Here is a 26,750-nt window from a genome sequence, read left to right on the forward strand (position 1 = left end):
GTAGAATACCTATCAAAATTTTGCAGCTTACGATGAGATTGTGTGCAGCCTAGCATTGTAAAGTGGTTGCTCGTAATAGTAAAGACAACTGCTCTAACCACGCTGAGAGCGTATCTTTCTTCCACCGTTATCAGTCTAGCCCGTTAACAAGGCTTACAATGAATCTAATCCTATCGGAACTTGTACTCAGTTAATGAATTTTACGACAGCAACTAAATTCAAGCAACATGAAAATTTGTTATCAAACGTAAATTATGTAATCATGTTTGCGAAACTTTCATTAATTTTCCTAGTTATCTGGCACAGTTTTTCCGTAAATATGTTTCATTTAAATTTCGATATACTTTTAAAACTCTGATCTTACACATTGAAACTTAGTTGAAAAATAATGAATAGAAAATACTCTGAAAACAATTATATTTCATTTTGCTATTTCTGTCGTTCAGTTTTGAATGCAGATACGTGTATGCATATGAATATATTCCTGTTTATGTTTTTTTTAGTTCGTTATCCATATGTAATTGATATCACAACATAACAGGTAGTTTCTAATTTTTATAGTTACAAATATTTGTAACCTTTGTTGTTTTTCACGGAAACAGATATCGTACTAAAACACAATACAAAATAAGTCAAAATAAGTTTGTTAAACAACTAGGAACCGAAAGTTATACAGGTATAGCTCATTTCATTCATTACAGGTACTAGAATATTCTGGAAAGAATTAATTGTCTTATATTATACCTTTTTGGTGCCAATTGCGTCAGATCGTATTCAGTCTGGTATTAGTTTTTAAACTGATTTCATTCATTTTCTTTTTTTGCATGGGACTATCTTTGGAATTGTGAAATAGACAAACAAAAGGTCTGTAAACGTTATGTGAGATATTTACTTGTGACAACTAAAAATTACGTTTGAAATGTTACGTGTAATGACGAATAAACCAAGATTTATAACTTCAGAAATTTTACGTGCGTCCTGAGTTACTGGAGAACCCTGGATCTGGAGATAACGCACCACTTTTTTCCAGACTAAGTACTGAAGCCACACAAAAACTAAGTAAATTTTACACAGTTATATAGAGATGTGTGTACATCGCATTTTCTCCTGAACCTACAAAAATATTGCTGTAAAATAGTTTTAGTTCTGTAGCAATATTATTTGCCTATAATAAGGGAAGTGCGTCATAGCATGCACGCTAAATCTGAACGACTTCCAAATTAGAATAATTCTGTATATCTTCCGTATTTCCAACAAGTTCGCTGAATCCCGTTGCAACCTCGAGGTCAAATACAATCCGCAGAAGCGATAGGTCAGCAAAAGTGACACTTTTTTCTCATGAAAATTTATTCATATTGTACCTAAACTCGCCAAACGAAGTAATAGTCGCCCCCTTAAAATAGCACACCACTTGGGAGCATTATAGGCCGAGTAGAGCTGGTACGTGACTTTCAACCGCTGATGTCAATCATACGCGTGATGTATTGTGTATCTCCCAGTCGTTTGCGTTGAATTAAGAAAGTAAGAATGGTCGAAGAGGAGACGTGGCAGAAAGTGAGAAAGGAGCTATCGCCTTTGTATGTGCTCGTAAGGACACCGTGCATTAAGTTGCCCGATTTCTCGGTGTGTCAAAGAGGACTGTGCAGTGTGCCCACAATGAATGGTACACCGCAGGCAGGCATGTAACACGGCGTAACAACAATGATCGTAAGAGATGTCAGCTGACAGAGACCGGAGACCAATCTTAGGCCTTGTCAAAGATAATCCGTTTCAAACCCGACAAGAATTGCCGCTGTCAGTGACTGCAGGTCCATCATCAACAGCTACCGAGAGAATATTGCGACAAGACCTGCTTGCAGTGGACATTCGAGATGTGATACCTCGCAGAAGGCATTGGTCAAAGCATCACATGAAGCTAAACGTTTTCAGTGAGTCAAACAACACAAAACCTTGACGGTAGCTGACTGAACACATGTAGTGTGGTCCAACGAGTCGCAATTTTGCCTATTTTTAACACTGCGAGGAGGAAAATGCGTCTCGTATCATCACATGGGCTCACTCTTTCAGGTTGCACTGATCATGAACCAGCAATTTTATTCGGTGATCAAGTATTGTCTTTCCTTCTACATCTCCATGATCAGAGGTAGGGGCACTAATCTATCTGATGTGAAGATCATATGTAAAATGGAAAACATGCAACCCTCAGGCGGGTTTTCTCACAGTGTCAGCATACATAATACCTCACTGAGCGATGTGTAACAGTTGTTAGCACACAGGACTCGCATTCAGGAGGATGACGCTTCAATCCCGCGTCCGGCCATCCTGATTTAGGTTTTCCGTGATTTCCCTAAATCACTTCAGGCAAATGCCGGGATGGTTCCTTTGAAAGGGCACGGCTGACTTCCTTCCCCATCCTTCCCCCATCCGATGAGACCGATGACCTCGCTGTTTGGTCAACCCACCCCAACCCCATAACACCTCAATAGTTACGCTAACGCCATCACAAGTAACTTCGCCCGCAGTGATGTGTAGAAAACATCATACTAAGTAGCGGGTGGTTATGATTAAACTGACGGTGTTCCGAGTACTGTAGTTCAGGCTGTATATATCGCATGTTGCTGAAACATCGTAGGTACACTACATAATCAAAAGTATCCGAACACTGGCCGAAAATGACTTACAAGTTCGTGGCGCCCTCTATCGGTAATGCTGGAATTCAGTAAGGTGTTGGCCCACCCTTAGCCTTGATGACAGCTTCCACTCTCGCAGGCATACATTCAATCAGGTGGTGGAAGGTTTCTTGGGGAATGGCAGCCCATTCTTGACGGAGTGGTGCACTGAGGACAGGTATCGATGTCGTTCGGTGAGACCTGGCACGAAATCGGCGTTCGAAAACATCCCAGAGGTGTTCTATAGGATTCAGGTCAGAACTCTGAGCAGGCTAGTCCATTACAGGGATGTTATTGTCGTGTAACCACTCCGCCACAGGCCGTGCATTATGAACAGGTGGTCGATCGTGTTGAAAGAGGCAATCGCCATCCCCGAATTGCTCTTCAACAGTGGGAAGCAAGGTGCTTAAAGCCTGTGCTGTGATAGTGTCACGCAAAACAACAAGGGGTGCAAGACCCCTCCATGAAAACCACGACCACACCACAAACCCCACAGCCTCCGAATTTTGCTGTTGGCACTACACACGCTGGCAGATGACTTCACCGGGCATTCGCCATACCCACACTCTGCCGTCGGATCGCCACACTGTGTCCCACAATTCGTCACTCCACACAACGTTTTTCCACTGTTCAATCGTCCAACGTTTAGGGCTCGTTACACCAAGCGAGGCGTCGTTTGGCATTTACCTGCGTCATGTGTGGCTTATGAGCAGCCGCTCGACCATGAAATCCAATTTTTCTCACCTCCCGCCTGTCATAGTACTGCATTGGATCCTGATTCAGTTTGGAAGTTCTGTGTGATGTTCTGGATAGATGTCACATTACGACCCTCTTCAACTGTCGGCGGTCTCTATCCGTCAAAGACGAGGTCGGTCTGTACGCTTTTGTGCCCTGATATGGAGTACCTGGCAGTAGGTGGCAGCACAATGCACCTAATATGAAAAATGTATGTTTTTGGTGGTGTCCGGATATTTTTGATCACATAGCGTATGTTCATTAATCGGTATGCTCGTGAAGTACGCTGAAAAAAATTACAGTTCCACTTTCTGCCACCAGGTGAAAATATGGCGCTGTAAGCAGTGAGAATGTGGTGTGGATACGATCGCGCACCTGATAACATGGTCTCCAGACTCAGCAACCTACTGCATTCATAACATGGCATCGTCGACAATTGCTCGCAGCAGAACGATATGTCGTCCTTGAGATCAGGTAGAGTCCGGATACACCCTTGGCGGACACTCTTTCTCAGATATCCCCACAACATGGAATTAGGTCAGGTGATCTGTAGGGTAACATGTATTAAAATTGCCTAGAGATGATTCGGTCGTTACGGAAGAATTCTAGAAGCAAATCTTTTACCTCGAAATCAACATGTAGTGTCGCCCATCTTGCATGAAAATGAAATGTGGTTTGGATGCAAGGAGGTCGTTATGAAGTGCAGAGGTCACTGTACACCTAATAAGCCTGCGAGGTGTCATCTGCTCGAAGAAAAACGGACCGAGAATGCAGGAGCTCGTGAAACCGCACCACACGTTCACTTAAGCCGAGTGCAGTGGATGTTCCTGCACAACATGTGGCGAAGTAGAGCCCTACATGCGACAGTTCTGTGTATTCACGACACCGGGCTGAATAAAATGTGCCTCGTCCGTCCGAAGAATATTCCCCAGCCACATGTCATCCATTTCCACGCGTGCCAAGAAACGAAGGGCAAAGTCACGGCTTTGTAGCCTATCCTGGGACTTCATTTGGTGCACATTGTGAATGTTGTAGGGATACTGGTCTAAAATTCGTTGCAAAATCTTTTGAACTGTTGACCAGGGGAGAGACATTTCCCATCATACAGCTGGAGCAATGACTACAGTATTTCATGTGTGTATTGCACTATCGGTTATACCTTTAGGAATTTCATTTGAACTGTCATGGGGAAGGGCCGCCTCCTCCTCCCGGCTGCACCATCTACTTCGCCTGTTTCTTCCGATTTCTTGATCATATTCTATAGCCCATTTATTGACGTGGGGCCACTTCGCAGCTGTTTCTGTCGGCAGTATCATTGCAATGCAGCACTGCTACTGCTGCCGTTATCTTAAAACAACTTTACCAGAAATGTACGATCTTTCTTCTCAATAGCCATTGTCTTTCGTACGAAAAACTTTAACCTTATTAGCCCTTTACACCAACAGTCGCGTCAACAAAGAAATCAACACGCGTCACCAAGCGACAAACAGCATACTGACTTCAAAACAGGAAACAGTTCACGTTCTGACTGCTTACAGCGCCATATATACAACTAGTGGCAGAAAATAGAACGATTTTTTTTTCAGTATATTCCGCTAGCGCACCGGTTAATGAACATACCTGCGATGTATACAACCCGCACTACAGCACTCGGAACGCCGTCGCCTTAATGATAACCGCTCGGTGAATGACTACTACTGTAATAAAGCTTGATAATGATCAAGGAGGTGAAATCATCTCATTTCCAAATAATAAAATAAAATATATATTTCAAAATGAAGAAAAATGACTTCCTTTAAGAGACCATATTTACCTTCCTTCCAAAAACGTCGTTAATATTCTAGTTCTAGGATGAAGCACTTCAGTATTTTGACTGCTGTAGACCAAAGTATGGTATTTACGAGGTTCTTTGCACAGTTGTCACCGGTTTCACATGATCGCTTTGTCCCAAAATGGTAATCATTCATTTCCTTCGTTTTTGTTCCCAACATTGTGGCGCTTCCTGTTTAACTGCATTCTTCTCTTAGCATATGAATGAATATTCTGCCCTGACCCGCTGGTTAATTGTGTTTATTTCGTACTCATCAAGTTGCCTCGGACCGTCGCTGATTCGAAAAAATCTGATGCTTGTGACATCAGTTTCCGTGCATATCATAAACGGTGATAGATATTTCGAGTAATCATTTTTTGCAATAGTCTTCGTAAACAAAATTGATGGCTCTATGTCTCGGGCTGTAAACAGCATCCTGCGCAATCTGTTTCAGTAGGAAAGCGTTATTTCCATGAATTCCTGGTTGCTTAACTGAACAGATGATGGGACGTATAAGACTAAGAGCACACGTTCCCGCATTGAAGTCGGAGGAGAACATTTTGAGTAACATCCGTAGTCAGAAAACGTTGTTGCAGAATTACAATCATTGTAATATTTAATCTATGTATATTGTACTAAAGGTTAAGAATGTCTGTATTACATGCTTTGCGCTGTTCCATACCACTATATTTTGGGCTTCTCTTGAAAAAAAAAATTAAGGGAAAGCAGTTACAGAGATTCAGGTCGAAGCAGAGCATGTGGAAGAGGGATAATAAATAGGAAGTATGACTAGGCTCACACACAGTCCCACTTGGTAGCCAAATAAAATGAGTAATAGATTGCAGCAGCAAGAAATATCTCCATCCTCAGCCCTGACGCATCTTACACAACAACCTGCTGTCAAGAGGAAGGACCTACAAGGAATTCTGACAGCTCTTTCCAGTCAACTTCTGTGAATTGCTGGCATCAGTACAGTCCATACGTCATTAAACGGACAGCATACCTACCTTATCTTGCAGTGTACGGCATAATGTATGAACACCAGTATTAAGAGCATTTCTGGGGCAGAACACAGAACAATTTATTAATATGTAAGGCATGTCACTTCATTAGAAGGCAGCTGTCTATCGTCACTCCATATTTCCAACGGCATACAACAAATGTAGGAATAAGTAATTTGATCTTAAATTTAGTATATAGTTTTTTAAATGCAAGCCTACCTAACGAGATATATAGACTAAGAAAAGCTTTCTCTCTTCATTTTCTCCCTAAAATTTTTTAATGTTATCTGCTATATTCTTTCCCCATTTCTGTGCGACGTTTGTGCAGACATTAATCTCGTCATCATCAGATGGCATGGTACGACCTAACCGTTGTCTGTAGAGGTGTCATACGATTTCTGCTATGGTAATCAGGAGCCAATTAAGGAAATGAAGACACTTTTTACCTTGCGGTTGAAGAGTGCCATAATTTTATTTCCAGCTAAGTGAATTGTGTCCATCAACGACCGCTTTAGTGTGCCAAACGATTTTTTATCCATCATTATATTTTATTTGATTTCATTAGCACAATACATTGGGCATGTTGTGACCTCATTTCGGGATTGACCATTCAGGTTAGAAAATGTATCCAAGGCAGATTCTTTAAAATACAATATTTAGCCTGGAAATAGGAATACATTAACACAGTCATCAGAAAACTGACAATCTTCAGTGGATCTGATATATTCCTGGTACAGATGAATTCAGTCCATAGAAGCAGGTGAAACAACGTAAAAAATTACCTGGCAGAGCACTTGCCTTCTATGTTAGTTAACCAAATATATACTTAAATACCACTTAAACTCAGGGACATAGTAGGATCTAGCCTCATTTCATGTTTAGGATAGAGCTACGTTATCCAGTAAAAAGTATATTAAGTGAGTGATAAGTCCCTGTTACTTATCGCTTTTCTGCACTACTTTGTGACCAATCAAACTTTTCTGTGCTACAAAGGGGTGTTCAGGTTGGAAGACATTCTGGCCGTGTTACAATACCGACCTCAGGTCATAGTTAACCTGCAGAGACCAATAAAATTGTTATTGAAGCTCACGTGCTTATTTTATTAGATCGATGCTAGAAGATTTTATGAAGATAACTTGTTGACTATTGAAATACACAACAAGAAGAACTTTAATTAATATAAGCACCTTTATTTGGAAATCAAGACGGGCACAACCTAAAGGGATTTTCGTCCCTCAAAGCCAGTGCGATAAAATCACTCCAAGCGCAATTAAATTCAGCTCCTTTTTCGTATAGGTATTTAAAACGCTCTATTTATATCTACAAGATAAAATATTTTGTCTTTGTCACCTATGATTCGTGTACGATGAATAGACTAATATCACACAGGAAGCATGAGAGCATTGACATTCGAAAAGAGCAAACACCAGGAATATTAGTACCTTCCCAACAGATACATTTACTATTTGAATGATGATGAAGTAATGTTCTCCCATTATTGTAACAATTGACTGGTAAAATGTATTAAAACGTAACAGCAAGCGATAATTACTTAACTTCTTTCTGCCATGTTGGCTTTTAAGCCAACAGAAGGAGAAAAGTAGCAGATTACGACAAGTATTTTGTTGTTAAAGCTGTTTTTTCTGTGTCCTTTGGCGACCATCAGAAACCAATACAAATCCTTTCCCTTTGTCTATAACAGGACATGAAATTCTTTAAATACGAATGGACGCCCAGAGAACTTACTAAGACAATAATATTCTAGTACAATTCCTCCCTAAATTCCTTAGAAATTCCACTTAGAAGCCATTAATAGAATATGGACCATTTCGCGATGTACAACACTTGTCACCGCCGGTTGGTACAAAAAATCTGTATAATTAAGGGGATCCGAACTGCCAGCAGATTCTTTGAAGATACAGTACATGTAGAATGGCAGTATACAAAGTAATATGAAATGTGTTCTATGGATGCATAGTTACTCATTTAATTCTTTTTACATTAGTTTTCCTTACGTATGTACTAATATCTCTTTATTAATAGTACTGGAGGGACGTGAGAGGGGGTGGGTAGGGGGAGGGTAAATATTGTAGAGGGACACCAAGAAACGAATACAGTAAGCAGATTCAAATGGACATAGGTTGCAGCAGTTACTTGAGATGGAGAGGGCTGCACAGGACTGAGTAGCGTGGAGAACTGCATCACACTGATCTTAGGACTCAGGACCACAACGACAACAAAAGCATAAACGAGGTCAGAACCAGATTACTAGGCAATGGGATTACGGATATGTAAAGCCTAGCATTAACTGCCTAGATATTGATTTGATAATCATAGTGCTTTAACTAGGCATGGTCCTCCTGGAAGTGTACATCTTTCTTCACCAATGAAGCGTTTCCCCCATCATTTATTGAGCGGAAGGGACATTTCACAAAACGTAAAAATCAAACCACTCCTTATCTTGATATTTTGAGCGCACATGTAACACAGTGAATGGATTTAGTCCCTTAGAGTACGAAAGAAAAACCTTTAGGCCAGCTGGGGATCGAATGCGGGATTAGTAGTCTCAAACTTTGCTACTGACTCACCAAACCAACAACTGTTATTGTTTTCAGCCAGCATACCTGAGCATTCACCGATTCAATTCTTACACTGTTATGAGACTGATGTCTATCTGATCTGTCTATCTGTGTCTATACTGGCCTGTCAAAGCTGCAACATCGTTCTAACACCAAACCAGAATATGTCGAAGAGACGTATGCAACAGACGAGCTATTCAGTACTGAACAGAAATACATGAAATTAATGCATTAATTGTGACTCGATACGGTTAGTTATGGAAGGAAATAGGGACCTAATGGCCATCGAAGTCACCAGAGATGATCGACATTGTGCAAAACCTATTGTTTTCATCGTTGTTACTTCACACAGTCACAGTTGACCTAAACCCAAAAATATCTCCTGTCTAATGCAATAATTAACTTGGCAATGAGTTAAGCAACAGAGGGGAAGATTTGTGGAACAAGATGACAATATCTCAGACATATTATCAAAGAGGATGAGTGTGATTAGACTAACAGAAGAGACAGAGGGTGGCATTAAACAACAGAAAAGTCTCGTACCTATCAAAAATAAAAAGGAATTATTTTATCAAAAAAATAAGAAGAAGAAGAATTCAGCAACTCTGTAGAGCTGTAATCACAAGAACAATAGACGGTACAAAATGTCACAACTTTGTTGAATGAAAAGTTTCTTTAGCCATTATTAGTATTGGACCGAAGTTCATTTCAAGATGGCTGCTTGCACACACATCGTCTCGTAAGTCAATATATATCACATAAAGCAAACTTCGTTCACCATTTACAACATTTTGAGAACACAATGCTCAATTTGAAAAAGGAAAGTTATAATTTATTTGTTTAACACTCTTCACCGCACACAATTTTTAGCTCTGTAAGCAGTTCGAAGCAACTGTTATCAAATTTCATCACTGATGTTGTTACATTTGTAGCTCTTACTTAATAATTATTCCTGGGTATATTTCGAATCGGTGGCTCAATAACTCGATAATTCAGAATAAAAGAAAGATTAGGATTTAAAGTCACGGCGACGATCAGGTCATGGAAGACAAGCTCCGTTTAGGGAAGGATGGGAAAGGAAATCGGCCATGCCCTTTCAAAGAAACTTTCCAGGCATTTGACTTAAATGATTTGGGGAAAGCAAGGAAAACGTGAATCTGGATGGCCAGAAGGGGTTTTGAACCGCTGCCCTCCATAACATGAGTCCATTGTCTTACAACTGTCCCACCTTGCTTGGCCTACAGCCTTAAGGACTAACTGCACAATTTATGTAACAATATGAAGATCTGATTATGACCACAGTGTATAGAAAATGCTTATAAACCTTAATGCTATGTGCTATCAAGGGCTTCAATAAATTATAACATGCTAAAGCAATTGAGTCAGACGAGATGCACTCAGATTTCTTCGTAATCCTCAGCAAGCACGGTATTGACGTCCTGACAGACCTCTTCAATAACAATCCAAAAGGCTGTTGTGTTTCCAGAGAACTGGTTTAAATCTATCTTCGCCTCCTTGCCAAGAAGAGAAATTTTTAATTATTGCATTGACCACTGACATCAATCAGCACAACCCCGAAAATATTTCTATAGAATATCCGTAGAATAATATACAAGAAACGCGTAGAGATACATTTAGGAACGCAGTTGGTGTTCGGAAACAACCAGTGAGTAGAAACGCTCCTTTTTGAACATACATTCTCGTATAATGGTGCTATAATATCAATAACAACGTCTACGCATGTTTCTTAGGTTACGTGAAGGTGCTTCATAAAATGCAGCATGTTACACTGATTGACCTAATGAGGAACTTGGGTCTGGACAACAGATATACGAGGGCCTCCGAATTTTTCATGTGAAAACTCTTATAGCTTTTTAAATAAAAGAAACGTTATTAATATTCTACATTTTTATTCTTCATGTCTACATATTTATTTCACAACATCTATTTATCTGGTTTCTTGATACCGTCACTGCAGAATGTTTGACTTTGTTAACAGAGCTGCAACTTCATAGTGTCATCACTATCAAAATGAAGTCCTCGAAGGTGTTCTTTAAGTATTAAAAACAGATGAAAATCGGATGGGGCCAAGTTGGAACTGTATAAGGGATGATCGATGACAGTGAACCCAAGGCGTCGGATTTTTGCAGATGTCGCAGCGTTCGTGTGTGGTCTGGCATTATAATGCTCAAGAGATGGTGCTCCATGTGTAGACGAACTCTTCGAATTCGAAACTTGATTACAACATGCTCTTTCTCACGCACCGAAATAGTTACATTACACACCACCATCTTGCATGCTACAATTCGGCGCCCACTAGTGGAAGAGGGCTGCTAATTTGTAGACACGATTAATGCAGATATAGAACGTTAATATCGTTTGTTTTATTTAAAAAGCTTTAAGAACTGTCGCACAAAATATTTGAATGTATTAGTTATCAGCACGCTCTCCTTTTCCATAGAAACCTCTATTGGTACGATTTGTGAGAAATCTTTGAAAAATTTCACCCTCGCCGCGAAATCCAACAAACTTGTACTTTTGTTTCCTGATATTTAACTTCTCTTTATAAACTGTCCAAACACCCCTTTACAGAGCCCTGGAAACACCATTCCCAGAATTCTTTGTGTGATTCACGAAGAAAATAACATTTGATATGCAGACTGCACTGCATTGCTGTGGAGAGCACAGAACTTCAAAAACCAAGACACAGTTTAACGCGACGTCGATGTCGAGTTCATTGAAGTCGAACTCAGATGAAGAATGAAAGGGAATGGAATCGGCCGTGACCTGCTTACGCAATGATATGTGCATTCAACTGTATTGATTTAAGAAAACCCTCGAAAACATATCTAACGATGGCCCAATGTGGATTTGATCGCAAAGAATAAGACGCCAGTACCCTAACCACTGATCCACTTCACTCGCTACAAACTTTGTTCCTAGGAATCGACACCAACGTTACTAAAGGGCGCCTCAATTTGTTCGTAAGTGATACAAAACGAAGAGTGATCAGCAGATTGGAAGGATCAAACCTGGGGGAGTAACAAGTAAGCGAAGTCCAACGATTCAAGAATTTCCTGTGGTGCTTAAAGAGAATGGGAGCGTAGCCAAGAGGCCAGCATCAGGGTTGAACACGCTCGAAGCATACTAGAGAAATAAAGGAACTCATTTCTAGCCATAAATGAGGCTTCGATTTGTCAGGTGTCATGTATTGACTTACAATACTGTAGGTACAGAAGGTTAAAAAGCAGGCTATGTACAATAAGTTATTACGAGGTCCAGGACACGTGGACCGCAGGCCTGAACACGTGGAGCCAAAGCAGTGTTGATAAGAAGACTGGGAGGAAAACGACCGCTTGGCAGACCCAGGAGCATGGACGAAATGTTGAAAGACCTGTAACGCTTTAAGGGAGAATCGAAATGGACGACAAACTTGTTAAGAGCTCAGTCAAACTCTGAGATGCCAAACGCGCAGCATACGGGAAAAATCACGCTCTCTATTAAAAACGAGAAGTAATTTACAACTGAAGCAGTATTTTCAACCTCTGCTGTAATGCTCAGTTGTGGATGTTCATCCAACAGGATTGTTTGTAAAAACGAAAAACTGTAGTGCTCCCCTGCGGCTGGGAGCGTTTGTTTACCCTTCTTTTCTGGGTTTGAACGAAGTTGTGCCTGTCACACTTTCACTTCCTTAGGCGTACAGTGTATATGCATAAATTTGTAAATATTTGCGTACACTCGTGTCGCTGAAGATTTAAAACACAATAATTGCCCTTCCCTCTGGTGTAAAGGAGTACTTTATGTAAGAGAGCTAAAGAACAACATATTGAGCACCCTCAAATATTAATCTATACATCCCTTTTCGCTTTATTCTTTATGTAATGATTCGGTTGCAGTTGGTCACATAGGAACGCTATTCCTCAATGATTACGTAAGGTTTCTCTTACCAGTCGCTTGTTAGTTATTGATTTCTTGAGCTAAGCCCGGTGTATCTCGGGAATCACTCTTGTTTCCGTGTGCTTCAGACTTTTCCTCAAATGAACATATCAGCGATCTGGTATAAAACTGAAAAAAATAGAAACACTCAATCTACTGACGACTGTTATTTGAATACGCGTGACAATATATGATAAAAAAAGAAATAAAAAAAAGGAAACACTTGCGTCAGCAACATAGTTAAAAACAGAAAAGTATGCGATTCGAGGACTTGAACCATCATTTCATGGGGATACAGTAGTTTTACATGTGACTAGTAATGTGTACATATCCGTGATAACAGCCTATTGTTTGCCACTCATCATGTTCATACAGACGATCTTTTGCACATTATGAAATACACGTGTAAACATATCGTATCATGAATGAATGTCAGCCCCTGGTAGCTGATTGATCATCGCGACGGAATGTCATACCTAACGGCCTGGGTTCGATTCCCGGCTGGGTCGGAGATTTTCTCCGCTCAGGGACTGGGTATTATGCTGTCCTTATCATCATCATTCCAACCCCTTCGACACGCAAGTCGCCGAAGTGGCGTCAACTCGAAAGACTTGCAGGAAGCGAGCGGTCTACCCGACGGGAGGCCCTTGCCACACGGCATTTCCATTTCCATGTATGTATTTCTATGTATCCGAGGACTTAAACCATCAAAATATTTTTCTCAGTGTTATTAAAACTGCCACAGAGAAATTTATTTTCTAAAGCAGCTACAGTGTTTTGCTGATGTGTCGCGGAATATTAAGTGAAATCTCTTACTGCAGACTATCAGCAAAGATGGAGGAACGATGACTGTCCAGTTGTGATGAAATCCATGGATGGAGAAACTAAAAGATTGGCATCTGACTCCCCAGTGAGTGAGGCATCTTCAGAAAGCGCTATACGATACTAATTATTTCGTCCGTAAGGACTATATTGTGAGAGTTACAGCGGATAAGAACATCTACAGTGGAATATCTATAACGAGACTTTTAACTTCTTGTCCTTGATGATGAAGCGGTGTGGGTTTGCAGATGTATAAACATTGAAATGTGGGAAAAACTAGTTTCTAAATGGTTATGACACAACCGGTTTTAGAACATACATTTTCAAAATCCAATTCATACCATCAGTTTTAATGTATCCAAAAGAAAATGTTACAATGTTTGATATAGGTTAACGCTAATTTGTCATTTACTGGAAACCTAACTTCCATACTTCCAGTAAGTAACATTGACCTACAAAAGAGACTAACATTTCCCGTTGGCTACATGAAACCCGATGATATATATTGAAACTCGGCAAATTCTAAAAAACTAAACAGTAAACGTAGCTCCTTGGTAATACTGTTTTCAATACTTTCAGATTTATTGAAACCCTTTTCAACTCACTATTTGATTATTGCACTATGAATTTCGATAGGTTTACGCAATCGTGAAATAGAAAATTGAAGCTACTCATTAGCAACAAAATAAAATGAAATTTACGTTATTTTCCAGCTGATAATAATGATGCAATTCATCGAAATGTGCATACTCATGTATGTTTCGCTACTAACGTCTAGTGGATCACACAACGATTGCTTCTAACACAATATTTCACTAGCAGTAATCCAGTTCGTCGCTCTTCACAGATTGTTAGCATTTTCGGCTAAATTAAACCATCTTCAGTGTGTTTAGCGTTCATGGTTGCAGCACCAACGTGAAAGTACTAGTAATAGTAGTAATCAGTCATCATGAAGCAAAACACGTTTGAAAGAGGCTCACTGAGTCAAAACCAGTAGTGACTTATTAGAGGGTGACTGACAATTTAGCTTGTTTCACTACAAGATTTTATTTATTTTGTTTCGCTTACTACGTAAAATTTTGATAACTTAGGTCGCTAAAAGTAGCTCCGCTTAGTGCATTACGCCCACTTTTTAAAAACAAAACGTAGGCTATATTTCTGATTTATTGATAGGATCGATTTCGGGGGCATTATGTCATATTTAGTTCTAGTGTACACCAATTGATGCCAGTGATATTCTACGCTGCATATTTTACATTTGAAGTATGGCAGATTTAGCTTAAATCCGCCGTATAAATAAATTACATGATCTTGCTGTGCTTTGTTTTAAAAAAAGATACCAGCTAACTGTTTCTCTCGGCTACACAATTCCGTCTTTCTGTACATTATGTCGACTAGGATGAGAAAAATGAAGAGAGAGAAACAGAGAAAGATAGAGGGTTTGTTAGTATAGATGGGACAGTATATACGTACCAAAGAGAGGGCATTAGTGTGTACTCACGGGTGCAGTGCTAGTATATTCTCGACGCATTCGTCAGTGTAGTAGACCACAAAACCCAAGACACGTATGAGGCTATGCCGAAAGGGATATCTTTTTGTAGACCTTCTAGAAATTATTCTGATTTACCTCTCTCTGCCGTGTCGTTGGTTCAAAAGGCTCTGAGCACTATGGGACTTAACATCTATGGTCATCAGTCCCCTAGAACATAGAACTACTTAAAGCTAACTAACCTAAGGACAGCACACAACACCCAGTCATCACGAGGCAGAGAAAATCCCTGACCCCGTCGGGAATCGAACCCGGGAACCCGGGCGTGGGAAGCGAGAACGCTACCACACGACCACGAGCTGCGGACAAAATTGTGCGCGGTGTCGTTCTGTGTCGCTATATCTCTACTGATCTTTGAAACTTGTGTGTTAAGGTCACTGCCTGTAACAGTTATACTTAAAACAACAGTAAGGCTTCATAGTTACACTGGCTTATGTAAATCAAAAGACCAATCAGTCATCATTTTGTAGAGGGCTGAACGATGACTACCTGCTCCTTGTCACGATCTTCGACAGACTTTTACTTTCATCTGGATGGTCCTTCAGTACTCATGAAACTCACAAAAGTGATACGTATAACAAAGCGCCCACACGGAGCCTCGCTGTGGGTGAGCACATGGAGCCTTTCGGTCCAGTTTCATAATCCTATCTCCTCAATATACCCGTCTCCAGAATTAACATAGCAAATGCGAAAGATTTGGACGTTCCTGACTAGTTTGGAGTTCGATGAAATCATTAAAGCGCTTGAGAAGTAGTAATGCTTCACATGTTATATAGTGACCAGGAGAAGACACAGGCAACTTTAATAGCCGTGACTGCATGTTTAATAGTTACATATAAATAAGAACGTAACCAGTCATAAAACTTCAGTTTTTCAAATACGAAGCGTTTCCGAGTCTGCGTTCCATAGTCAACCGACAGTTTTTTTTGTTTATCTCCGCGGTATTAGTTCCGGGAAACTCATTACAAAATTTCTAGAATGTATCAAGTTTATCACATTGTTTGAAAATACATTTGATGGATAAGTAAAAAGAAACGATTTATGACAGTTGTTGTATAGCTTCCATCCTATGCATGTGCTCTTAGTTTCCTTTTATTAATCCACCAAACGTATGTAACATACAGTGAGTAACTTGGCGAAGAACCCCCTTACTGTTAGATTACGCTATTGGCGATAAATCACTGGAAAAAGTAGCAACCGTATAAAAGCTAGGAGGAGGAGGAGGAGGAAATTAGTGTTTAACGTCCCGTCGACAACGAGGCCATTAGAGACGGAGCGCGAGCTCGGGTGAGGGAAGAATGGGGAAGGAAATCGGCCGTGCCCTTTCAAAGGAACCATCCCGGCATTTGCCTGAAACGATTTAGGGAAATCACGGAAAACCTAAATCAGGATGGCCGGAGACGGGATTGAACCGCCGTCCTCCCGAATGCGAGTCCAGTGTGCTAACCACTGCGCCACCTCGCTCGGTTATAAAAGCTAGGAGTGACGTTCCGGAGCGATGTAATGTGATCACATAAAACTAGTTTTAGAACTAGCGTATATCGGGTAAAGAGTCATTGGAAGAATCTTAAGGAAATGTAGCTTACTCACGAAAGAAATGGCTCACAAAACATTCGCGACACGTTCTTGAGTAATTCTCGTATTAACAGAAAAAACAGAGAGGATCCAACTAACAGCTGCACGATTCGTCAGTGGTTCGCTTAGTTAAGGGCCAGAACGTTACGGCTTTGCCTGTAGGATGCGCTGCAAAAGAAGCGTTGGGCATCACCTACAGGTTTACTGTTGAAATTGCGAGAGAGAAGAGTCGGACACACGTTACTCCTTCCCACATAAGTCTCGTGGAATGAACACAACGAGAAAATCAGAGAAATGGAAATGAGCGTACGGCATTGTGGGCCGGGAGTCCCTCATTCGGAGAAGTTCGGCCGCAGAGGGCAAGTACTTATTGCAATCGACACCACATTGGACGACTTGCGCGTCGGAGATGGGGATGAAATGATGATGAGGACAACACAACACTCAGTCCCTGAGCGGAGAAAAATCTCCTGCCTCAGCCGGGAATCGAACGCGGGCCCCTTGGCGTGGCATTCCGCCGCGCTTACCACTCAGCTAACGGGGACGGAAATTAGAACTCATACGGTGGTTTGTAGATCGTTGTTCTTCCTACGACACATTCGCAAATAGTACTCTCCGGCACTATCGTAAGGCGCGCTGCAGTGTGTGTGTACAGGGCTATTACAAATGATTGAAGCGATTTCATAAATTCACTGTAGCTCCATTCATTGACATATGGTCACGACACACTACAGATACGTAGAAAAACTCACAAAGTTTTGTTCGGCTGAAGCTGCACTTCAGGTTTCTGCCGTCAGAGCGCTCCAGAGCGCAATGAGACAAAATGGTGACAGGAGCCGAGAAAGCGTATGTCGTGCTTGAAATGCACTCACATCAGTCAGTCATAACAGTGCAACGACACTTCAGGACGAAGTTCAACAAAGATCCACCAACTGCTAACTCCATTCGGCGATGGAAGCGCAGTTTAAAGATTCTGGATGCCTCTGTAAGGGGAAATCAACGGGTCGGCCTGCAGTGAGCGAAGAAACGGTTGAACGCGTGCGGGCAAGTTTCACCGGTAGCCCGCGGAAAATTGGCTCATGCCACAACTGGAGGCCGACAGCGCCGACTTCATCTTTCAACAGGATGGTGCTCCACCGCACTTCCATCATGATGTTCGGCATTTCTTAAACAGGAGATTGGAAAACCGATGGATCGGTCGTGGTGGAGATCATGAACAGCAATTCATGTCATGGCCTCCAAGCTCTCCCGACTTAACCCCATGCGATTTCTTTCTGTGGGGTTATGTGAAAGATTCAGTGTTTAAACCTCCTCTACCAAGAAACGTGCCAGAACTGCGAGCTCGCATCAACGATGCTTTCGAACTCATTGATGGGGACATGCTGCGCCGAGTGTAGGAGGAACTTGATTATCGGCTTGATGTCTGCCGAATCACTAAAGGGGCACATATCGAACATTTGTGAATGACAGAAAAAACTTTTTGATTTTTTGTATGTGTGTGCAAAGCATTGTGAAAATATCTCAAACAATAAAGTTATTGTAGAGCTGTGAAATCGCTTCAATCATTTGTAATAACCCTGTATGTGTTATGTGTATGTGTACGCGTATGTGATGAAGGTATTTGCAATCAGTGTTACAAATTTTAAACATATTTGTATTACTCTCACTTGTCCAGTCTGGTTCAGTCGTTGGCGAAACGCGATATTTCAGCAGCTTACATTATCATCTTCAACTCATAGCTCCAGAACCATCTTTTTTAATCGCACACCCTTCATATTCCTAAACTTTCCTGGGGAATTAATTGCCTGTATTGCTCTCGGATGTCCGGTATAAAAGAAGCGCGATGTATCAATGCAAGACACTTATCACGACGCTCATTCGACAAGTACTACCTGAAAATGACGGCAAAGTACGCAGTCTTAATATCGTGTTCCGCCAACGAGTGCAACCGGTCTTACACCCGAAAGTTAGGAAGGAAGATCGGGTTTTAACATCCTCTTGACATAGACATCATTAGAGATGGATCACAAACTCGGGATATTTCAAAGATGGGGAATGAAGCCGGCCGTGGCCTTTCGAAGAAAACATCCCGGAATTTGTCTGTAACGATTTAGGAAAATCACGGAAAACCTAAATCAGGATGGCCCGACGCGTATTTAAACCGTCGTCTTTCCGAATGTGAGTCCAGTGTGCTAATTACTGCACCACTTCACTTGGTCGCACACCCCAGAGCTAAGCAGTTGATACGCCGGCAACGCTTAAGAGGCATAATTTAAAACATTTTACAAATTTCGAAGTCAGTGGTACCCCGGCAGCAATGCTGCTGACGAGGAGAACACGGAAAGTGCCATAGTCTGATTTCCCAGTGGAAGAGGAATCAAAAATAAGCGAACACTTGTCTCGGCTTATCCTAAGTTACTTGATCGTTTCTGAGAAAACGACTGTCAAAGTATTCGAGGTACTCGAGGTTTCACACTTTTCCGCTCCGTGTTCGAAATCCGACTATTAAGTTTATTCTTTGTTTTAATTTATCTACTCATGTCTGTAGCAGAGCACTACACGACTGTTTGCCAACGTATATTGAAATCACGTTGTCGTTGTTCGTCTACTAATAGTATGCGTAACGAATTAATTCATAAATGAAAAACAATGAATGACAAAATTATTTCAAATTTTTATCGCGAAATTGCTGTAGTGTATCTTGATTCATATCAATTGCAAGCGCCAGTTTTCGGTAAAGTGATCCGTTATGTGTGGTTTGTCGCGAAATTATTGCCAACGAGAGAAATCTTCAGCAATGTCAACGACGTTTTTTAGCAAAGTGAGCTTCATACGAAGAAATGTCACTGTGGTAAACCGGTCTTCGCGCGACGCTCTTGGTATTCAAACTTTCTATGTTTCGAATGTTCCTACGATCGGTATCATCCAAGGGAATGTGCTAAATACTCCTGGACAGCAAACATAATAATAAAATATAAGAAACAATGTAAGAATTGATATAAAACTGAAATGTAAGAATATGAGAATTTAAAAACACTGTAACCCCTAAAAATACCATTCACACATTTATTATATAGTAAATAGATGATACTTGTTGTGAAACAAAGCTGTACTTTTACAATTAATATAACGCCCTTGTATCCCGCAACTTGATAAGATACAGTCATGTAGTAACATTCCACGGACATGAGTAGATAAATGAAAAATAAATTAATTAAATAAATAAAAACAGTGAATCGGGTTACGCACACGGGACGCAAAAGTGAGAAGCCGTGACGTTAACTACTGCGCCACCATTTTGGCTGCGATATCGAGCGCTTGAAGGCAACTAAATTACATCGAAAACTTTGATCGCCATTTTCTAAGAACCGGTCGAATATCTACGGATAAGCTGAGACAAGCGTTAACTTATTTTGACTCCTCTTCCACTGTTTCTGGGAAATTAAGTTCTGGCATTTGCCGTGTTCTCTTTATGAGTTAAGCACCTCATTATGGACCAAACCCTCCGACACGAGACGAAATTGAACTAAGTGAAGGTTAGTGATGGATTATGTCGTATTTCTTTATTTATAAACAATATTTCTGCTGGGTAGCCCCGCTTACTCCATTATATCGATTCGTCAGCGTAGCTGTAGCTCCATGATTAATCTCCAGTTAAAACTCAAGTGTTTCGCCGAGGGTTCATAGATTCACTTTCAGACTGTTTTGGACCGTTACGTGCGAAAAATGAACAGCCAAAAATTTCCGTGAGAACTATTATTTCTCTTTTTTTGTTACGATGGCCATTTCCTCTATGTACATCGAAGTGAACAAAATAATTGGTCAAATGGCTCTGAGCGCTATGGGACGTAACTTCTAAGGTCATCAGTCCCCTATAACTTAGAACTACTTAAACCTAACTAACCTAAGGACATCACACACATCCATGCCCGAAGCAGGATTCGAACCTGCGACCGTAGCGGTCGCGCGGTTCCAGACTGTAGCGCCCAGAACTGCTCGGCCACGCCGGCCGGCATAATTGGTCATTTAGAGGCGAAAGTTGGAGATTGAAATTTCGTGAGAAAAGATCTTGCTACATCGAAAGAAAATAACCTTTGTTTTTATGACCGCCACCTCTACTCGCTTATCATACCCGTGGCACTCTCTTCCCTATTTCGTGACAATAGAAAAGGCTCTGCCCTCCTTTAAACTTTTTCGATGTCCTCCATCAATCATATCTTATAAGTAACCCATATCGCACAGCAATATTCTACAAGAGAATGAACAAACGTAGTGTTGGCGGCCTTTTTAGCAAATTTGTTGTACCTACTAAATGTTACATCAATTAAAGTACGTCTTCCCCACAACGTTCTGTATGTGATGTTTCCGATTTAAGTTCGTAATTTAATTCCCTATGATATTAATTTGTGTGATTTATGGTATAACCGAAACTCTGGATGAATTGCTACTTTTCGCACCATACAGATATCTGGTCTAAATCATTTTGTATTTTTTTCATCTTCAGGTGACTTTAATAGACACTAGCCACCATCATAAGCTGCAGACAATCTAAGATTGTCTCTTATATCATTTATATAGACCATGAACAACAGAGGGTTTATAATGCATCCCTGGAGAACCGCAGATATAACTTTAGTTTCACTAAATGACTTCCCGCCAATTACTATAAATTGTGACTTTTCTGACAGAAAATCACGAATATAGTCGCACAGGTGAGACGATATTCCATAGGCGCAAAATTTGAATTGGAAGCCGCTTGTGAGAAACGATGTCGAACGCCATGAAATCATTTTGAAATCCCTGTCGATAAGAGGCAGTACTTCTTATGAATAAAAAGCCACTTGTGTTGCACAAGAACGATATTTTCTGAATCCGTTATGGTTACGTGTCAGTGGATTGTTTCCTTCGATGTACTTCATAATGATGTAACACTGTACCTCTGCTAAATCAAACCTCGACATATTTCTCGATAAGTCCAGCCAGTTGTCCGGGCACTTTAAAAAGTCAATAAATCGAAGATATCTTATGCGCCCTGGTACACTTGACAAATCGAAGCGTTTGTCAACGATAGACAGCCCGCAAAACATTGTACAATTCGAAGTCAGTGGCTGTGTAACATTTGGCAATTCGAATTGTTGTGTGATTTAACTCTTCGCGACACACTTTTGGTTTCGAAACACTCCACAACGAACTACAGCACATAACATTTGTAAAAACGACTTTAAAGCAGTAAAAGCGAATCTCGCAGAAAAGAATGAGCTTATCGAAGCTTGTAATGTGGAGTGAAAAGAAAAGGATGCATCGAATGTAGGGAGGTAACGGCATCGTAAAGGTGTATTCCTGAGTCTTGATCACTGATTTCTTCACAAAGTAAATTGAAGTTTTCTTATGTATTTTCGGAAATTTTTATGCCCCTTTCGCGTAAAAAGCCGACTATCTTTTGATTTTAATTATAAATATGAGTTTTTGAACCACTTTGTAAAAAGATAGGAATATCATTGAATTTAAAGTATGATTTGTAACTTTTTTTCGGCTTATTCTTGGTTCTGCCTCGAGCAGTCAAACTTTTGTTAAATCGAACTCTCAGTTATTCGAATTTTTTGGGAGGTTCCTTGAACTTCCAGTTACTAAGAGTTGACAGTATACATGTTATCTTTTAGTCTCTCTCCTGCAGCCGTATTTTTACTAGTAATGTAGGATATATTCCATCTTTGCGACTAATAAGTCTTATTCAGAACCGATGCGTTTCGATTTATTTTAAAGCTCTTCGGTGATCAGTTTTCTTACCCCCTACTTCAATTCCTAAAGTTCTTTTACGCACAAAATAAAATGTTCACTCAGCAGCGGGGTGTGCGCTGATTTGAAACTTCCTGGTGGATTAAAACTGGGTGCTGGACCGAGATTCGAACTAGGGATCTTTGCCTTCCGCGGGAAAGTGCTGTACCATCTGAGCTACCCAAGCACGACTCACGAACCGTCCTCACAGCTTGAATTCCGCCAGTACCTCGTCTCGTACCTTCCAAACTTCACAGAATCTCTCCTGCGGACCTTGCAGAACTAGTACTCCTGGAAGAAAGGATGTTGCAGAGGCATGGCTTTGTCACAGCCAGGGGGATGTTTCCAGAATGAAATTTTCACTTTGCAGCGTACTGTGTGCTGATTTGAAACTTCCTGTCAAATTAAAAATGTGTGCCGGACCGAGACTCAAACTCGAAAGTCGAGTCTCGTTCCAGCACACAGTTTTAATCTGCCAGGAACTTTCTTTTATATACAGTTGCTCGGTTTACATCACATTGCACTTTCCTGACACATAATACACTGAAATTTTCATGTTTTGTAAAGTATACGAGATGGGCGTGACTTTATAAAACACGAAAACGGTAATAGATCCAGTGTCAGTGAAGTGCAGTGTGATATAAGCCAAACATCAGTGTGTAGAAGTACATTATGAAATAAAATAGGAGCGAAGAAAACTGACCACTGAAGTTGCTTCAAAATAAAACATCTCGCGCCTTGTGTAAATAATACTTTTCTTACAGTAGCAAAGATAGAATTTATGCCAAATCACCTGTCAGTTATAATGTATCCCTAATTTGTTGTCCTATGGTCCTCAGCTGCGTCTAATATTATGCTAAAATTTTCACGTTAGGTCCGCCTGTAAACAACTATAAAAACTATTTTTTTTTCATGCCACACGTGTTTCCTCTTTGTTTTCTGAAAGGCGTCGTCAGTGGCAAGGATTCTAGATGCTGCTCTACATGTGTTCTTGTTTTATTGCTTTTACAGCTGTTCTTCTGCTTCCTGTCATTCATATTTTCATTAGCACAGCAATAATAATACGTACACACGTTTACTTCATGTAATGTTTTGACTGTCACAGTGCGCTAACGTGCATTTTACAACACAAAAGTGCAACGCGTATCGCATGATACAACTCGTTTTTTTTTTTTTCAGTTGTATATAGAGCTACCTAACGTGTAAATTATCAATACAATGTCGTTATTGTTGTGTTCTTCTGTCCCAAGACTGATTTGATGCAGTTCTCCATTCTAGTCTTCAAGTGGAAGCCTCTTCATTCAGCAGTAACTACTGCAACCTACATGTATTTGAACCTGATTGCGACACTGAAGCGTCGTAGGTTTCCCTCTATAATTTTAGTCATCACACATCTCTCTACTACCAAACTGACTATTCCTCGATACCTTAGGATTTGTGCTGTCAATCTGTCCCTTCTTTTAGTCGAGTTGTGCCGTAAATTTCTTTATTCCCCAGTTCGATTCAGTACTCCATCATCAGTTGTTCGATCTACGCATCTAATCTTCAGCATTCTTCTGTAGCACCACATTTCAAAAGATTCTATTTTCTTTTTTTTAACTGCTTATCGTCCACGTTTCACGTCCGTAGAAGGCTACACTCCAGACAAATACCTTCAGAAAAGACTTCCTAGCCGTGAAATTTATATTAGATAACAAAATCCTCTATTCCAGAAACCTCTTTCTTGACTTCGCGCCCGCATCTCGTGGTCGTGCGGTAGCGTTCTCGCTTCCCACGCCCGGGTTCCCGGGTTCGATTCCCGGCGGGGTCAGGGATTTTCTCTGCCTCGTGATGGCTGGGTGTTGTGTGCTGTCCTTAGGTTAGTTAGGTTTAAGTAGTTCTAAGTTCTAGGGGACTGATGACCATAGATGTTAAGTCCCATAGTGCTCAGAGCCATTTTTTTCTTGACTTCGCTATCCTACATTATACATGCTCTCTACTTCGGCCATGATGTTATTTTTTCTGCCCAAGCAGCAAAACTCATGTAGTACTTATAGTGTCTCATTTCCTATTATAATTTCGTCAGCAGTGACAGTTAATCCGGCTACATTCCTACCCTTATTTTATTTTTGTTGGTGTTCATTTTATAATCTCTTCCCAAGACTCAATCCGTTTCGTGCAAGTGCTGTTGTGAACCTTTTGCCGTCTCTGACAGAATTATAATACCAATGGCTACCCGCTAAGTTTTTAGTTTTTCTCTCTGAACTTCATTTGCGTTTCCAAATTTCTCGTTGGTTTCCTTTACTGCTTGTTCAGTGTATAAACTGAATAACGTAGATGATAAGCTACGACCCTGTCTCACTCTCTTCTCAATTATTACTTGCGTTTCATTCCCTTCGACTCTTATAACTGCACTCTGGTATAACTTGTAAATAACCACCCGCTCCCTGTATTTTACACCTGCTTCAAAGTTTAGTGGAGTCAGCATTGTCAAATCTTTCCGTAAATCTACAAATGCAGTAAATGTAGGTGTGTCTTTCATCAGTCTATCTTGTAAGATAAGACGCAGCGAAGTATCATCTCAGAGTTTTTATATTACTCCGGAACTGATCTTACGCGGGGTCTCCTTCTACCAATTTTTTCATTCTCCTGCAAATAATCCGTGTCGATATTTTACAACCGTTACCTATTAAATTAATAGTTCGGTAATACTCACACCTGTCAGCACAAGCCTTCTTTGGAACAGGAATTATTAAATTTTTCTTGAAAGCTGAGGGCTTTTCATGTGTCTCATACCTGCTGCACACCATTTGGAATAGTTTTGTCGTGCTGCAGTTTAGCTAAATGTATGACGTAGTGAACAGAGAGCAGACCATTTTTACGTTCGTAGCTCTTAGCAGTATAGTTATTTCTTTCTTTTGAGTAGAAGCTTGTGTGAAGTTAAATGATGGAAGACATAGGTTAAAGTCCAGTAGAAGTCGAGGACATTAAGAGCTGGGCCTGAAAATGAATCTGGATTAAGGGCAAAAAAATACGACCGAGAGATTTTCAAAATAACAAACACGTCATACGATATTTTGGGAAACTTTGGAAAACCTGTCCCATCGAATCCGCATCCGTTGGGTAAACCAGTACGCTACTGCGCGAAGGTGTCACTCGATGTACACATGAGACATTCTAGTTTGCGATCATTACAATGTGTTGTTAATGTGTGGCAGAGATCGTAGCAATAAGTAAACAACTGACTTCAACATATGACGAAGGTATGTATCATGAGCGCGGAAGATAAGCTTCTTCTGATGCACAGCGTCACTCTAGCGAAGGGCGGGTTTATTTTAGAATGAATTTTACATTCTGCAGTGTATTGTGCTCCTTGGCAGATTAAATGTGCTGGACCGAGTCCTTTGCCTCTCACGGGCAAGTGGTCTATTACCTGTGCTACTAAATCACAATTCACGACTCGTCCCCACAGATTTACCTCCGGTGGAGGACTTGCCCGCGAAAGGCAAATTATAGTGAGTTCGGGTCCGACACACAGTATTGATCTGCCAGGAAGTTTCAGTTTATTACACGACTGCGTGCTGAAAAGTAATGTCTCCGAATTTTTTTTATCTGAAATTTCTTAAAGCTTCTTACACTAAATAAGCGTTATTAATATTCTAAATCTTTCTTATTCACGACTTCGTATTTGTTTCCCAACGCCCTGGCGACAAACGCATTTCTCCCAGCGCTCGCCTGTTTGTTGAGACTGTCACTGTAGAATGTTTGACATACGTAAAATGTAATCGCAGTTGCGAATATGGACAATCATTAGCTGTATAACTGAACGACGACAAGAAAATTTGTACCAGACCGGGACTCGAATCCGAATTTCCGGCTTATCGCGACCGGTCCGCCCTACCATTGGGCTATCCAAACACGACTCAAGACCAGATCCAGACTTCCATATGTCGTTAACAATGTGCCATTGACGTCGACGCAGTGCCTGTCCCTATAGACGTGTATCCGTCTCCGAAGGGACTTTGTATCGTATATTCTGAATAACACAAGCACTGCAGTATTGTAATGTTTGACTTTGTTGACGGAGGCACAGCCTCACCTCTCCTTGCACCGCTTCACCCCTTTCAAGATGAAGTCTTCGCAGGTGTTTAAGTTTTGGAAAAGCGGTTCTTATGGGGGACGATCGATGAGAGTGAACCAAAGGCGTCGGATTGTTGGAGTGTCACAGCGCTCGTGTGTGATCTGGCTTTGTCACGCTACTAGGAGAGGGTGCCCCATGTGTGGACGATCTCTTCGAATTCGAAACTCGATTACAACACG

This window comes from Schistocerca cancellata, chromosome 2, assembly GCF_023864275.1.
Source record: "Schistocerca cancellata isolate TAMUIC-IGC-003103 chromosome 2, iqSchCanc2.1, whole genome shotgun sequence".
Classification (NCBI taxonomy): domain Eukaryota; kingdom Metazoa; phylum Arthropoda; class Insecta; order Orthoptera; family Acrididae; genus Schistocerca; species Schistocerca cancellata.